Source organism: Rattus norvegicus, chromosome 6, assembly GCF_021556685.1.
Source record: "Rattus norvegicus strain SHRSP/BbbUtx chromosome 6, alternate assembly SHRSP_T2T, whole genome shotgun sequence".
Taxonomy (NCBI): domain Eukaryota; kingdom Metazoa; phylum Chordata; class Mammalia; order Rodentia; family Muridae; genus Rattus; species Rattus norvegicus.
In genome coordinates, this window is record NC_141539.1 from 144,259,112 (window position 1) to 144,275,657 (window position 16,546).

General features: G+C 43.5%; 1 protein-coding gene across 1 annotated transcript in view; it reads left to right on the forward strand.

Moving 5' to 3' along the window:
• Positions 1–16,546, forward strand: part of Rapgef5 (Rap guanine nucleotide exchange factor 5) — a 235,007-nt gene that overhangs the window by 26,018 nt on the left and 192,443 nt on the right.

The window sequence follows — 16,546 nt, forward strand, 5'->3', positions numbered from 1 at the left end:
AAATAAAAAAGAATCCAGTGCTCATGATTAGTTGAGGGGGAGGGGAGGAAGGAGAGAGAGAGAGGAGAGAGAAAGAGAGGGAGGGAGGGAGGGAGGGAGAGAGAGAGAGAGAGAGAGAGAGATAGAGAGAGATGCTTTGCATATCCCAAGAATAAGTTGTAAATGTAGCACCTGGGGATTGGATGTTTAGATTCCACTGGAAAAGACCCTGACTTTGTATCATGTGTGATGAGTAATGTTGCCTTTCGTAACTTTGGAGCTGAGACAGAACTTGATTGTGTACCAGTGAAATTACATTTACACATTAGGAACCTAAAAGGCCAATCGTTAATACTGAGCTTTGCAGTGTTTACTTTTCGAGCTGTTTGGCTGCTACAGAGCAGTGACAGGAAAGAGTATCTGGGTGCCTCAGCAGATTGTCCTCTGAGCAGACATCTGGGCATGGCGGTTGTTAGAACAGGAACTTTGGCAGGACCCAGTCTGAGTCTTCGCTCATGACCAGACACTTGGAAAAGGGAAGGTTGCCTCGTGTCTTCCTGGACTGTGGTTTGAGCGTCCACCAGCTTCCTCCTGTCTCCTTCCTTTCCTGGCTGACTTCTTCCACTGTTGTCTCAGCCATGTTCACATGTCTGCTTAGGGCATGCACGGTCACTGAGGAGGCTCCGGCACAGTAGGGAGGGCAGCAAAAAAACACAACCTTGCTAGAAGTGTCTTCTGCCTTGTCTTACTATTCTTCTCCCCTCCATGAATACACCAGAGTCCTTAAGTTTGGAGTTCCTTCTGACTAGAGACACCTTCTTTATGTATTTATTCTTTCTATGTAAAAAGCACTGTTTTGGTTTGTGAACGCTCCTTCATAGGATTGGAGAATGGTAGGAGTGGAAATTTTATCTTTTAAAAAGTATATACTTTTTTATGCAATGTGTGTGTGGACACCAGTGGAGGACAGACAGCACTGGATACCCCAGAACTGGAGATACATGCTACCCTGTGAGCTGCCTCATGTGGGTGCTGGAAACTGAGCTCAGGTCTTCTGCAAGAGCAATGAGTGTTCTCAATGACCGAGCCACCTCTCCAGCCCCTGGAGAGTGTGTCTTATTTTGTACATTGTTCTTCTGGAATAATTTCTTTAATAAAAGGAATTTGGAAGTTAGAAAGAAACAAAAATCTACCACGTAGTCTGTCACAAAAGTTCCATTAGCATCGTGCCATATACCTTCCTACCTTTACTCTTTACCAGGGTCATTTTTGCCCAAGCCAGTCTCGGGATTCCTGAATTCAGTTGAGCTACATGTCACAGTCCTTTCAGTTTCACAAATGTTCCCATGTATTCCAAGGTCTTTAAAACATCTGTCATGGCTGCGTGGCATTTTCTCATGCTCTGGATTAGGCAGGAAGGGGAGGGGACCTGGAAGAGAGCGAGTGCTTTGGAGTCACCAGGAATCAACACCATTTAGCGAAGGGTCCTCCCCGTGTACTTTGTACATTGTATTGGCTGATTTTCCATCCTGGGGCCGTAGGATACTTTGTTAACTTCAGAACTTCTGTCATTGATAACATGTCTGAGAGAGGCCTCCTTTGAAAAGTGTGGATTACATTAGTTGACCTGAATAGAGTCAGAGAAGAAATGAAGCTTGTTTCCTAATTTAACCGAAGTAGAAAGGAGCACAGCTGCAAATGCTCAGAGGGTAGTGTCCTTGCAAAGTGAAAACCTGGAGCTCTAAAAACAGCCCTTTATGAAGTGCCTCTTGCTGCAATTGTGCCTTCAGAGAAGGGTAAATACAAACACAGTTGCTATTGGATCACATGCCAGGGTGTGTGCATGTGCATGTGTGTGTGCAGGTGTGCTCAAAAGTGTGCACGTGCACGTGTGTTTGCATGCATGCATGTGCTTGTGTGTGTGCGTGTGGCTGTGTGTTCTAGAGTATGCATGTGCACACATGTGTGTGCGTGTGTGTCTGTGTATGTGTGCTTGCATGCATTTGTATGTGAGTGTAGTTGTTCCTGTGTGTGTACATGTACATGTGCTGGGAATTGCATGCCTGTGTGCATGTATGTGTGTGTGTGTACATACAAGCATGTGTGTGTGTGCCTTTGCATGTGTGTTGGAATAAGAAGGTGGCTTTCCCATTAAATGGTGGGGGAAAGTAAGGAGAGGAGGTGAAGTGTGTGCAGAAGTCAGAAGGTATATACAGATTGTGTCAGCCTGGATTGTCAGATTGAATCAGTCTTGCTGTTCCCTGTATTTCTTCTTGGCTGTGTATAGGCTGCTCTCTGTTTGGGTACCTGCTTAGCTACCCAACCAGGAATGTCGGAGGTAAGTTCCTATCTGAATCTGACTTGTGCTGCTGCCAAGTCATTGGGTAGCAGGTTGGAGGAGAGACTTTGTGAGGGGTAGATAGAAGATCGTGCAGTTGTCTAATGGTGGCAATTCAACATCTAGACATCTTTTAAATTAGCTGCTTTCCATGAGCACTAATGAATGTGTTTTGAGATGGCGAATGATAGATATGTTTGGGAATGTTGGATTAAACAGGTTTATTTAGTATAGAAATTCTCTGACGCTTTCCATATGCTTATGTGCAGTTTTTATATTTACTCAAGTAAGCAACGTCTTCCACTTGATTTTGCCCATGTAATCCTTGCTAGGAGAACCTTTGTTGGGGTCAGCAGGGGTTGAATTAGAAACGCTTGCTGCAAGAAGTAGGGTTAGTATCCAGGTGGTATGGGCCAGCCTTCCCAGTCTTCACTCTGGTGTGAGTCACCTGGGCTCTGGTTCCTTCAACCTTGGAAGGAGTGTGTCTGGCACAGAAAACAGTATGGCACAGAAACACTGGGGGGAGGCCGGTGCTGCTGGTCCCCGACCATATGTGGACTGTTGTTTGGAGATGGTTGGAGATGGGTTGATGGAAGGTGGCATTTGCTAGGTGGGTTCTGTAGCATTTTAGGAGTCTAGTGGGAAGAGGACAGAATGGCAGGTGCTGATGCGTACCCATTTTCCCATCAGGGGAATTTCTGGGGGGAATCTAGAGCACTAGAGACCCTCTTGAACTCCAAGAACATGATTTGTTTCTGACTGGAGAGATCCTGGTTATGTTTGCTGGTGCTACAGTAGAAGGTTGCAGGGAAGAGAGACAACTTGACCAAAGACTATGATGAGCCTGCTGTGGTGGCATATGCCTGTAAATATAGCACCGAGACAGAATCTCAAGTTGAAGACCGGCCTGAACTACACAGTGAGCTCAGAGCTAGCCAGCTAACTAGTCATGGATAGTGAACCCCTGTCTGAGAAAACAAAAACAAAAAGCAAAAAAGCAGAGAGGGATTTACTAAAGAAAATAGTAGATGTCTAGGTAGAAGAAATAACATAGGAAGCAGGCTTAGAGGACATGATCTGGTGAGAGTAGAATCTAAATTGGTATCCAAGAGTCAGGGAAAAGAAAGGCTATTTGGGTAGACCCTCACCTGCTTCAGTCCCACTTGTATTCAGCACAAAGGCAGTGTTCATCCCGCAGGAAACGTTCTCTGAACATGGAGTTTGGATCGTCTCCCAGGTTAGCTTTATGTGGGGTATAGTACTTCCTTAATAAGACTTTTATCAGTGGCAGCTTCCTGTCATCTATTCAACCATAATAGGACAACAGCCCTGCAGTGCAGGGTGGCCAGTGGGCAAGTCTGTTGAAGGCCCTTCTGTCTTACAGAGAGCATTCTGACTCATGCACAGAAACATAGAAGGAAGGTACAGAGGCTGATGTGGCTGTAAAGGGAACTGTTGAAGGAAGGAGATGCAAGAGGTGTGTGTGTGTGTGTGTGTGTGTGTGTGTGTGTGTGAGAGAGAGAGAGAGAGAGAGAGAGAGAGAGAGGGAAAGAGAGAGAGAGAGAGAGAGAGGGAGAGAGAGAGAGAGAGGTGTGTGTGTGTGATGTGTGTGTGTGTGATATGTGATGTGTGTGTGTGATGTGTGTGTGTGATGTGACCCAGAAGAAAGTTTCATAAGTCTCTAGGAGTCAAGTGCTGGCTAATCAATGTCTACAAAATAAGGAGAAGGCAAGCCAGTTCACAGTTTTATCAGTGTCTGGGGAGAAAAAGAAGGAATCCCTGCCCCTCGCAGTCTATGTGGAAGACGGGATGGTGTGGTGTGCTCCCACTGTCTCTGGGAACAATGATGCTTTGCTTTAAACTAGACTTGCCCAAAGTCGGCAGAAACAGAACGAACTTCAGGGAGCTGGAAAACCGACCTTTGCTGTCACACATGGAGTCACAGTACAACCCAAGAGTACACACTGAAGACTGCTGACTTTACATTTGATACTTCTGTTAGGTGTCTCAGGGTGTATAAAATGGGCTTTGAGACAGAATCTCTCTGTTTGGGTTTGTCTTGAACTAATGGCTTCTCTTGCCTCAGCCTACTGCATGTTGGGACTTTAGGTGTGCACCACCTTGAATCTGATCCCCTTGAATTCTAAAGTAAAACAGTAATTAAAAGACTTGGAGCACCCGGGAAGAGACCTTGGCATAAGGAGGAGATAGGTCTGAGTAGACGGCAGGATTCTCATCATGTCAGCATCCAGGTAAAACATTTATTTATATAAAAATCAGCTGTACCTGGTGCTTAGACAGCAGTGGCGTCATGTGGCAAAGCTCATAGACAGTCATGCCCATGGAGAAGGCTTTGGTTCCAACCGCCCAACACCAGTGAGATGAGTCTGTGCTAATTCTCCTAGACTCTTAGAGTCTAGAAGAGTATGAGAAATGAGACTGAGCCATGAACAAATTTCCATGTCTAAGAGATGCTTGATGTGGAAGTCTCGGGAATGGTGTGAGGAGAAGGATGCTCTCCTTATCTTGTTTCCCCTTATGGCCAGGAAGGGCCTCAGATGATTCTGTCTTGCCATGTGGAGTCTTCTGCCATGGCCTAGGGGTGTGGGTGAGAAAGATTTCTGCCCCTTGAGAAGTTCACTGGGATCCACATTCCGGTGCCTCCCTGTGGGAAAGCTTGCAGAGTGCTGCACAGGGCTGGGAGTGAAGGCCAGTGGTGGGCCACAGATATCCGCCAGGCTCTCTTCTAAGCTGTCTGTGTGATTTAAAGCCTGTGGCCCTTAGGGTGTGGTCTCCTGATCTCCAGTATCAGCCTGCTCTGAGAATTCATTAAAATTCAGATTCCCGGGTTCTATCCTAAACCCACCAAACCCAAAACTAGATAGGAGCCCAGGGGTATTTCACGACACTCACTAGGACATAAAGAGATGTGAAAATCACTACTTTAAGTGATTTTTTTTTGTTATGACAGCCTAATAAGAAGATTTTATTTTACCCACTTAAAGGAGTAGACCCGGTGAAACAAAGGAGATAATAACTTGTCTAGACCACAACTTCTTAGGGCTGCAGCTGTACTCTTAATGTAAGCATTGTGAGTGCCAGGCTCCGTTCTTGTTCTTAAGTACCGTGCATGAGTACATGTGTATATAGGAAAGGACGGACAACCACCAAACTAAGGGAGGTAACCCCTTATACAAGTATGTAGTAAGCATGAACTAACCACATGCAGTACATCTGTGGGCACTGGGGCATTTGGAAGTGTGAGCAAGGGGGAGACCCAAGTCTTTCACATTTGCATAGTTAAGAGGAAGCCCAAATGCAAATGAGTGTCTGAAGTCCAGAGGGCTTTGGAAGCACCTAGAGATTCAGAAGGAAGTTTTAAGCATCTATGAATGCATTGTCACATGAACTGTGTGAAAACTTAATATGTGCGACTCACTCTAGGCATAGGTTTTGAGACACCATTTTCTTACTATACATTCACTAGGGTTTTTATATATTTAGTCCTTCTTTTCAGCGTTCTGTAGTCCACTCCCCACATCCCTCCTTTCTTGGTTTTGTTTCGCTTTTGAGACAGGTTCTCATTATCTCAAACTGGCCTTGAATTCACTATATAACTCAGATTGGCCTCAAATTCCCGATCTTCATGCCCCCACTTCCCAAGTGCTGGTATTACAAACCTGTGCCACATTCTCAGGCTTTTTAAACTGAGGTTTCAATACCCCAAGGGGTTGTGTAACTAAAGCGTTAACGGGTAACAAAGAATTGGGCAACTATGAAAGGTTTCTGAATAGGTAGCAACCAAAATTCATTTCAAAATAAAACATATAAAGAGGCACTGAGAGAGATGGCTCTACCAGACAAATACTCATACAGGCATCAGGACATGACTTGGATCTCTGACACTCAAATAAGAAAAAAGGCAAGCGTGATAGCTTGCACTTACAGTCCTAACACTGGAGAAGCAAAGACAGTTGGATGCCTGGACTCCCTGGGCTGCCAGTCTAGCCTAAGCAACGAGCCTCAGCTCTCAGCAAGAAGCAGTGTTGTAAATAACAAGGGGGATGGCTTCTGAGACAGGTGGATCTCCTGTGCATGTGTGTTCAATGCCATCACTCTGCCACAGTCACACACACACACACACACACACACACACATACACACACATACACACACACTCTCTCTCTCAAACACACATACACACACTCTCTCTCTTACACACACACACTCTCTCTCACACACACTCTCTCACACACACTCTCTCACACACACATACACACACTCTCTCACATACACACATTCACTCTCTCTCATACGCACACATACACACACACTTTCTCTCTCTCGTACACATACACACACTTTCTCTCACACACGCACTCTCTTACATACACACTCACACACACATTCTCTCACACACATACACACACTCACACACACTCTCTCACACACACACACTCTCTCACACACACACACTCTCAAACACACATACACACACTCTCTTACACACACACTCTCTCACACACACTCTCTCACACACACACTCTCACACACATACACACACTCTCTCACACACACACTCTCACACACACATACACACACTCTCTCACACACACATTCACTCTCTCTCATACGCACACATACACACACTTTCTCTCACACACGCACTCTCTTACATACACACTCACACACACATTCTCTCACACACATACACACACTCTCTCATACACAGACTCTCTCTCACACACACATACACACACTGTCTCTCACACACACATACACTCACGCATACACACACTCACACTCTCACATACACATACTCTGTCTGTCTCTCTCTCTCTAACACACACAGACATTCTCACACACACACTCTCTTTCACATACATACACTTACACACACGCACACTCTCACACACATATACATACATACACTCTCTCATACATACACACACACTCTCTCACATACACATATACACACATACTTACACACACTCTCTCACACACACATGCACACACACTCTTTCACATACATACTTACTCTGTCTCTGTCTCTCTCTTACACACACACACACAGACACACACACACACACTCTTTCACACACATACTTACTGTCTGTCTCTGTGTCTCTGTCTCTTTCTTTCACACACACACACACACACACACACACACACACACACACGCATCAAATGCGGGATGAATCTAGAGTGTTTGCAGTGCCTGCCTGTGCATCCTGGTTTTGAACTCACACAGTGTGCACCTTGCACTGCACACAGCATCCCATTACTAAACACTGAATACCTGGACTCAGATTCAAGATGGTTGTATGTTTTGATCAAAGTGTTCATGCTGTACATATAAAATTTACTACTCTTACAGAAGCACAATAATCTAGTTATGAAAGACAAGAACTTAATGTTTTCCCACCATCATTGCTTTAGTAGAGGTGTGAACTGCAGTTTGTTAGAATGTTTGATTTTTTTTAAATGGTAGTATGAGTTACTGACTTTGAGTTCCATAAAAAGTTGTTCCATGAATTTGGCTTGGGATGAGGATGAAATTTCCAAGAATTTCTGAAGTGGCCCTAAATACACTCCTGCCACTTTATATTATGTGTTTATGCAAAATAGTGCTCTCAGCATTGGCATTTATAAAATGAACCTATCAATTATGAAAACATCCTACAACATCAAATATTTAGCCAAATATTTCATTCTTTAAAAAAAAAGTGTGTGTGTATATATCTGTGTGTATGTGTGTATGTGTATGTGTGTGTATCTCTGTGTGTGTCTGTGTGTCACATGTGTATAGGTCCCCATAGATGCCAGAAGGAGGTATCAAATCTCCTGGATATGATGCACAGATGGGTTGTGAACTGTTCAGTGTGGGTGCTGGGAACAGAATCACGTCCTCTGGAATATCAGCCAGTGCTCCTAACCACTGAGCCATCTCCTCGGCCCCTGATTCTTTGTGTAAAAATGAGCAGCCATTACACCTATCTCATTAGTGTGGAAGTTGGCTTTCTTTTTAAATAAATGATAAAATTATATGGATACTGAAGCAATCTTGTAAAAATAAGCTATTTATTCTCAGTACATGTTGGGGCTACCATATATATATATTTGATCAAAAGGAGCACTGAATGTAAGACTATAAGAAGGCCCCACGTAGCCAGATGACAAGTGTCTGGACTGCTGGGTTACAGGTAGCACTGCCCAGGAACACGCAGGCAGGGGCAGGGTAAGCTGAAAAATGGCCAAGTCATGGTAAGGGAAGTGCAGCTGTTAGTAAAGAAATAAGTGCTGAATTTGGAAATAATATCTGAATGTTTTCTTGAGACTGTATTTGTAAGAAAGAAGGAGAATATTAACTGCAGTTTAAAATAATTTCAGCGTGGGACTGGAGAGATGGCTCAGTGGTTAAGAGCACCGACTACTTTTCCAGAGGTCCTGAGTTCAACTCCCAGCAACCACATGGTGGCTCACAACCATCTGTACTGAGATCTGATGCCCTCTTCTGGTGCATCTGAAGACAGCTCTGATGTACTTATATATAGTAAATAAATCTTTAAAAACTTAATAATTCGAGTGTTTCAGAGTCTCATGCTGAGTGTGGTGATACACACCTGTAATCGCAGCACTTAGAAGGCTGAGGAGAAGGATGAAGAATTTGAAGCCAGCTTGGGCAGTTTGATTTAGTCTTCATGAACTTGATATTTTTATCAGAGTGCAGGCCAGATATCTTAAAAGAACACGCCTCAACTCGAAATTACCTGATAGTGTCTCATAAAATTCAGATATGCATTTTGGTAGAAATACTTCAAAATTCAGTTTCCTCGGTTCATAAGATGACATCATCTTGTCACCTGATCTGCTATCGTTTTTTTATCACATGGTTAAGGTGGACCTCCCAAGATGCACTGTGAGCTGACTGTTTTCCCACATGCTTATGGTCTTATGGGGAGATACTTGTACACAAAGGCGGGGATCCAGTGTCTTATATTTTTGGTTGTGAGCCTAGCCTTTAACGGCTGAGCCATCTCTCCAGCCCAGGGATCCAGTGTCTTATCACAGTTTCCATCCACTTTAGCATTCACTCACAGGTATTGGCTGCTACACTGCCACTGTGGAGTTTACCCCAGGGTCACTTTTTCTTCTGGTTTCCTATGATTACATTCAGTCATTGGAATTGTTCTGGGAGGAAGGTATGTCCTTTCTACCCATAGCCACTTGCTTATTGGTTTATCGTTTATTGACATCACTGTGGATTCTTGGATGTAATTTACAATTCGGTATTTCCACGATTCATTCTGCTGTTTCAAGGACTCTGCGTTTGAGCTACTCAGGGAGCTCAGTCATGGAAAAGGTCTCATCGAAAGGAGCTCATTGAAAGGGTCTGAGCTGGTGTCCAGGTATGACTGCACGTGCTTATGTAAGCGTAGAGAATTCAGGGACAAATGGGGTAAACTTGCTAAAACTTTCCTGTAACTTTTTCTTACTTGTTCTCTAAATTCAGTTTTCTGTGATCACTATTCTCTTATTTGTAAACCCAGCCAAAAATAAAGCTATTTTTTTTCAAGGACCAAATAAATTTAAACCGCTGATGCTTTGGGGGTTGCCCCATGTATCTAATGTAGTCTTCACTGACTATCTCAGGCAGACAGGATTGTGAACTACTTGTATTTCTTACCAAGACTCACTTCACTTTTCAGCTTTAGAGTTTAAGTGAGGAAACATGTTGGTACTCGAACAGAGCCCTTTGGTAATGGGAGGTCAAAACGAAGCTTAGGCCATGAAGAGAGTACAGCTTTCAGAAGGTCTGTGGGCTCTGCTCTTTGTAGACATGGGGAGACTGCCTGGGGCGGTGTCTAGTTTACAGAAAGCATATCACGTAAGCGGGTGCTCTAGATAACTAGCTATTGTGAAGTTATGTTCAGATCTCTGGGCTACTGGCAAGTGGCTTACCTCCTTTCTTCAGCAGGCTGTTTGATGGAGGTGATGTTTGAAGAAAAGTTTCAAATACTCATGAAGTCACTTTTTATTTATTTTTATTTTTTTATTTTAAATTATGTGTGTGGGAATGTGTGCATGTGATTGCAGGCACTCTTAGCACCCAGAAGGGGGCGTCAGAGCCCCTGGAGTTGGAGTTACAGGTGGGCGCTGGGAACTAAACTGGTATTCTCTGGGAGAGCAGCAAATGCTTTGAACTGTTGAGTCATCTCCCTAGCATGAACTCACTCATTTTTTCACAGTTTAATTCAAACCTGGCCAGACATTAGAACTAACTGGGGATTAGGGGGGAACAACTCAGATCTTGAGACGCTAACCCAGTATGCTTGGCATGGGACTGTGGTATTTTCTCCTTAATTTCCCCAAGAACTTCTTGCTTGGGAACCACTGGATCTAGCATGTATTAGTTGCACATCCCCCCAACACACACATGAAACACACACTCTCTCTCTCTCTCTCTCTCTCTCTGCTGGAGAATGAACCCAGGACCTGCATGCAAATGCCCTACTTTCCCAGCTATGTCTCTCAGCTCTTAGTAGATTTCTTGCTGCTCTCCTCAAGGCTATTTAAGAAGTCAGCAGCTGCAGTGGAGGAGAGTCTTGTGTGAGGTTGCCTGTAAGCTGCCCACACTCCTGTAAGCACCCCCAATGGACTTGGGTAGAACCATTTTTTTTTTTGTGTCTTTCAGTGTGCTGACTGTGACGGATATAGCTGTGTTTACATCTCCAGAAGACTCACTCAGATATGCATCTGTCACGTTTCTTAAATTGACATACTCTGTGTTAAAATGTGTGTGTTTATGTATATTATTTATATATTATATATACGTATACATAAACATACACAAACACACACGTACATACATATATATGGAGTAGCAACTAAAGATTGCAATGTAGGGGGTTTCCTAACTTCATTCTAGTCTGGTTTTGTCACCTACAGAACAGAATTGATGCTACTTACCATGGAGCTTTTCGAACATTGTTATTTGTCGTCTGTAAAATATTGGCTTGTAGCGGACACTTTGTTACTATTCCTCAGACATGGGCCATGATGTTGGCTTTGGTCTCTGCTGTGGCTCTCACTTTATTTACTCTGGGGCCTGTAAGAAAGTACTACATTCTCTGACTCTCAGGCCTCTTATGTGCACAAACAGGAATGAGGGGATGCAGGTGCCACTATAAAGGCAAAGGGGGTATTCGTGTGTGTGTGTGTGTGTGTGTGTGTGTGTGTACACACAAGTGCATGTTGTTATTAGTGCACCAGGAGGCCAGAGGGGGAACTTTGGGTATCGTTCTTCAGGAATCATCTACCCTCATGAGCTTTCTAATTGAGAGTGGAAGTGCTTTGATTAGGCTAGGCTAGCTCACCAGTCAGCCACCCTCTAGGACCTGCTTGTCTCTGCTTCCCCAGTGCTAGGATTACAGACGTGCACCACCATGTCCAGTTTGTTAATGTGGGTGCCGGAGCCCAACTCAGGTCCTGGTGCTTGTACTGCAAGCGCTTGTATTACCAACTGAGCTAGCTCCCAGCCCTTTCGATTTTCTGTTTTTAAAAAAGTGTGTGTGTGTGTGTGTGTGTGTGTGTGTGTGTGTGTGTGCGTATGTGTGCCTGTGTGTTGGGAAGCTTTGAAAAGTTCTTACTTTAGTCTTTATGTGGCAAGTGCTTTGCCTATTGAAGCTCCTCGCCAGCCCCCCTTTCCTAACACGTGACACGGCAATGGGAAAAACATAATTTTGAGAACGTCACCGACGTAGGTGCGTGGCACTGTTTGAGAAGATGTTACCAGAAGTGGCCTGTATGGGGAGGGACTAGCTGTTGTGATGGGCATATGCCTAGGAACCCCACAGGATAGTGTAGGCCCTAGCTGCAGCCAGAACTCCCAGAAGGAACAGTTTCTGCCCACTTCAGCAACCTGCCCCGTGAACTGTTCTTATTGCACCGAAGTTTCTATGACTGTGTAATCTGCAAACCAAGAATGGTGGGATTCTCTCCTTTAGATCTTGACCAAGAGTTGGTTGAGAAACCCATTTATCCTTGGTCGTAAGAATAACTCACAGTCTTAGAAGTTGCCAGAAAGTGGCGGGCTTTGTTGTTTTAGTCCATGATTTCTTTTTTATTTGTCCACTAGTTGATTGTGACACTTTCTGGATTCCTAGCTTGATGAGATGTTCTCCTGTGTTTATTCCACAGTTGCGTCTTCACTGTCTGCTTGGTCACTCCAAATGGGTACAAGACAGTGGCTGTGTCATCAGTCTGTACACTTCTGTGGTGATTGAAGGATTCGGTTTTTCTCATTATGTAATCTCTTTCCTTGGCAACCTAAACAGGATAAAGATAGTGTTGAGACATCTCCTGCAAGAGGTGATGAGACGTGAGCTCTACATCTCGACTAAGATATTTTTATCAGCTGCAGTGAGTCTCAAGCTTGGCTCTTGTACAATTACAGCTTAATTTTCATGGACACCCACCTGAAAGGAAGTCAGCAACATATGGCTGTCAGTCAGTTGTCTTTTTGAGTTATGACATCTCTCCTTTCCTCGGCGTCCATTCGTGTACAATAAAGAACTGCAGGTCTCTAACCCATGTTTAAAATATTAAATTTCTCTGGGCTCATTTAATGAACATGATTCATTAAAATAGGGAGGAGAGAAATTTTTCAATCAAAGTCCATTTTTCATTTGTGTTACTAGTCTATCTGTGGATGCATGTGTCTTTCTGAATCAATGCACCCATAGTAAGTAATTCCTGGCAGTTGGGAAGAAACGGGGGAAGGAGCCATAACCCTTTCTGTTCTCTGTATTCATGAGATAATAATGGTGGGATTCTTTTAAAAAGAGGACACTACACTTGGGGGTACACTCCTATAATCCCAGCACTTGGGAGGCCAAGGCAGGAGAATCATGAGTCTGAGGCTGCCATAGGCTACACAGCGATACCCTGTCACAACCCCTACTCCAAACCCACATCAGAAAGACATCCGACATTGATAGATTAGCCACCCAAGGTGATGCAGAAAACTGATGGAAAAATCAGGACCAAGAGGGAGAGTTCACCATGAGTTTAAAGTTTATAGCTTGCGTCTTCTGGGAAAGGGGTTGGGTGAATCAGGGAAGGGTTCTTCTCTTGGTTCTAGTTTCCTCAGTGTCCCAGAAAGAGCATAGGTGCTTCGTAATGTGAAATAGAATGGAGGTGCTGTAGGCGAGAGGACAAGACCTGGATGCTGAGTGAAGTAGTGAAAGCAGGGCATCATTGGGTGGATGACTGTGGCAAAGTCATAGATCAGGGACAGAATGTTAAAATGGAGAGGCATCCTTCTCAAGAGTTCTCTTGTAGGTGCTGAGCTGTCCTTTGGAGAGTAACTGTATGATGGTCCTCTCATACAGTGAAGAAGCAGGTCTCTGTTAGACCTGCTAAACATAAGATTGGGGGGGGGTGATCCCTATGTTCTCTTTACCTTACCTTACCTTTGTAACTTGTTACTTCTGGTCAACACTGTACCCTAACGGGAAGTAGTTTCTACAGGAGCATTTACAAAAGTCATTTTAAGTTTAAGAGTCAGTACTTCAGTGAGATCCACAGAGAGCTCTGTGGCTTCCCCTAGCTCAGTGAGCTGTTATCCTAAGTGTTAATGAAAGAAAACTCCCCTGGGCCTACTTAAGAGGCTTCACAGGAGATTCTGACAATGGGATTGTGTTCTGTGAAAGAGAAGATCTTATTATGTCTCTTGTCATTCCCCAGGGAAGAGCAGCTTGTGTAACACCCTTATCTTTACAGCATTGAGGAGTCCCATCACTTTCCCTGTCTCCCTTACCTGTCTTTAGAAAGGGGCTGTGTTGGGGCGGTTCTGCTTAGCTGGATTGTGTGACTGTAACCCTGGAGGCTGCTTGGTTTAGGGTGGCAGTGGAGAGAAACGCAAGCTGTTTGTTTCCTTTGTGAAAATATTCCTGCCTAATTTCTTAGAACTGTTTTTTTACCTAGGGAAAGCTTTTTCTTGGACTAGCTCATGTGAAGAATTTTGTTTTGTTTTGTTTTGTTTGTTTTTAACTTATTGAGACAATTCAATAAATACATGAAGATTGTCAGACTTGGTCTACCACAACGATTTTTGTTTTTTGTTTGTTTATTTGTTCGTTAAATTCTTGTTCAGGATATAAAAATTAACTTACCATGACAACAAATCTTCATAGGAAAAATCTGGTGTATATGTAAGATTATTTGATATTTTGGTAATTGAAGATACTGTAAAGTCTCAGATGACAGATCTGGGAGGGCTCATGGAAACTGCACAGACAAGGCCAATATAGCAGGCATCAAAATAGGCTAGCTTATAATATTTTCTTTCTTCAAGTAACTTGCAGATCTTTAAAAGGTTTATTAGCATCTCTGGATAAAGAGTCAATGCTTATATTTGTTTAATCAAAAGATAATTAGTGCGGGGGCTGTCTATAATACAGAAGAGTAGGAACAGGAATTTCTTTTTAGGTTAAAATTTGGTACAAGGTTCACATACCACACAGCAGTGCCTGGCAGGGTATGTTTGGTAAATACGGCAGGTTATTTTAAGAAATGGAGGCGGCAGGCTAAAAACCAGGCTCTCTAAAGCATCAATTCTTAGCGTCCAGGTGTAAAGGGCTTCTAAACACGGGTTGGGAGCTCAGTAAGTGTTGGTTTCTCTGTTCCTCCTGAACAGCAGTGGGATGTGATAATCATCTTTCATTGTGTGTAAGCATCTGTGGGGGATGTTGCCGCTTCCTAGATTGTTAGGTAGGGAAAATTAGCTCCTGCAATTCAAACTGTACAGCAAATACTTAGTTGATATACAAAGAGCTAAATAAATGAATGGAAAAATAAACATCTTTATGTAACATTGTATGCTAGGTGCCAGGAGACCAAAGCACTACAAAGTGCCAGCACAGGTAGGTCCCTGATTTGCGGTGCAGGGAACCTCAAGTTCTGTAGCTTGAGCAGCACCCAAAGAAAGATCTTCAAAGAGTACCAACCCCCATTCCCATTGATGGGGCTTCACTTGAGAAATAAACATCTGGTATACCACCTTATCACTTTGAACACGTAGGATCTCATTTGATTGTAGAAGCCAAGCAGAGTCAGGTGTGGTTAGCAGTTGTGTGGGAGCAGTGCAAACCTGGACTTTGAGGTCCTGTGGGGCCATTGTGGAAGAGGGTAGATTTGAACAGAAAATGGTATGACCAGGTATGTGAGTGGCAGGTTGCTCTGATGTATATGAATGCGTATGTTCATGGGTGGGTATGCTTTTGTATGCACATGTATGTGGAAATCAGAAGACAACCTTGGCCTCATTCTCAGGTTCTAACCACTTTCATTTTTGAGATACGGTCTCTCACTGGCCTACAACTTCCAAGCTAAACTGGCTTTCCAGTGCATCTCAAGGGTCTGCCTGTCTTTAACTTCATAGTTCTGGGATTACAAGTATATGCCACCATACCCACTTTTTAAAAAAATAGGTTATGGGGATCAAACTGAGGCCCACATGCTTGCCAGACAAGGACTATACAGACTGATCTCTCTCTAACATCCTGACACTTAGATCTTCCAAATTCTTTATTTTTGTCAGTTTCATAATAATTGCATTCATTATTTTATGATCATAATCTACAATATCCTCTTCAAGACCCAGGAATGGTTAAATCTTAGTGAGGTAATTCCTGTGGTGCTGTAAAGAGAGAAAGCAAGACTGTATAAGAGATAGACTGTGGACCTGAAGGCCTTGAGTTAGCTCCTATACGCTACCAGTGACTCACTTTAAGTAGAGGATCATGATTTGGGGTGATTTGTCTATTGAAGGTTGTGGAGTGTTTCAGAGGGGGAAACTGAAGGGCAGAAAGATCCACTGAGAAGCTTGAGTAGCCTTTGAGGTAGAAGCAAAGGAGGCTTGAATGGGAGTGGAGCAAGAGAAATGGAATCCCGGGCTCACTGGGAATGCAATGAGGGAGTCCAAAAACACAGCTTTCTGCATCACTGCAGACTGCTGTCCTCTATAGGGCAGGAGCTAGTCAAGGGGAGTGTCCCGACTGATTGGTATGAAGGTTGACCAGATAACCTTGAGATACTTGGAATTTATTAAATTCATCTTTATTGTGGATATCTCTGACAGTTGCATGTGTTTTGTTTTATTCTACTACTGCTATTATTATTATTATTTTATTATTATTTTGTTCACAGTATCTGTTTGAGTTTAAT